We start from the raw sequence: 811 nt of genomic DNA, 5'->3' as shown, positions 1-811 counted from the left end.
AAAGATCAAAACGAAGCCTGAGATTCAATGATGAATATGAATTGATACCCTTCTTTATACTTTATTATTCAATATATATTTTTAAATAAGTGAAAGTAATGTTTCTTTTTTTTATATATGAACTGATCAATGATCCAGTGAACAATCAGAAGAGGACATAAGAAATGCACTTGATTTCTTGGTTGTGTTACAGCTTTGGAGCCTTGAGGACCCAACCTAGGANTTCACAAGGGACTCCCTCAAGGCTTTACTGTTGATCAGTCTTGGTGGTACTAGCTCCAAGATTCATCCTAATTTGGGCAAAAATTCAAATTTAGTCTTATAAATAAATAAGAACCCAGAGAGGAAGGTTGCAGCAGTTTGAAGTCCAGTCCAAGTAGAACAAGGCAGGACCAAGAGCAAGCACGTGATTGTTCTTGCTTGTAAAACAGCAGCCCAGGCCCCTGAATGGTGATGTGACTACAAGGACAGGCTGAGATATGAGTAGACATAGAATGGGAAATTACCATAGTCCCAACAGTGATGGCCACTGAAGAAAGTAGCAGTGTGCCTTGGAGATCCAGCTCTCAGAACCTCATGAAGCCCAAAGGATGAATCTTGGAGATACTTAATATATGTTTAACTGAAATCTAGTTACATCATTCACCCCTTCCCTTTCCTCCCTCTAACCCTTCCCATGTTCCCACCCACCATGGTTCCTTTTCTGTTGTTGTTGTTTTGTTGCTGCTGTTGCTTTGTTGTTTGCAAATGGAGTTTTTTTCATACCATATATTCTGAGAATAGTTGGCACCCTGCTGTGATGGTCTTTTTT

This window comes from Mus caroli, chromosome 9, assembly GCF_900094665.2.
Source record: "Mus caroli chromosome 9, CAROLI_EIJ_v1.1, whole genome shotgun sequence".
NCBI classification, from domain to species: domain Eukaryota; kingdom Metazoa; phylum Chordata; class Mammalia; order Rodentia; family Muridae; genus Mus; species Mus caroli.
This window is presented reverse-complemented; position numbering follows the sequence as displayed.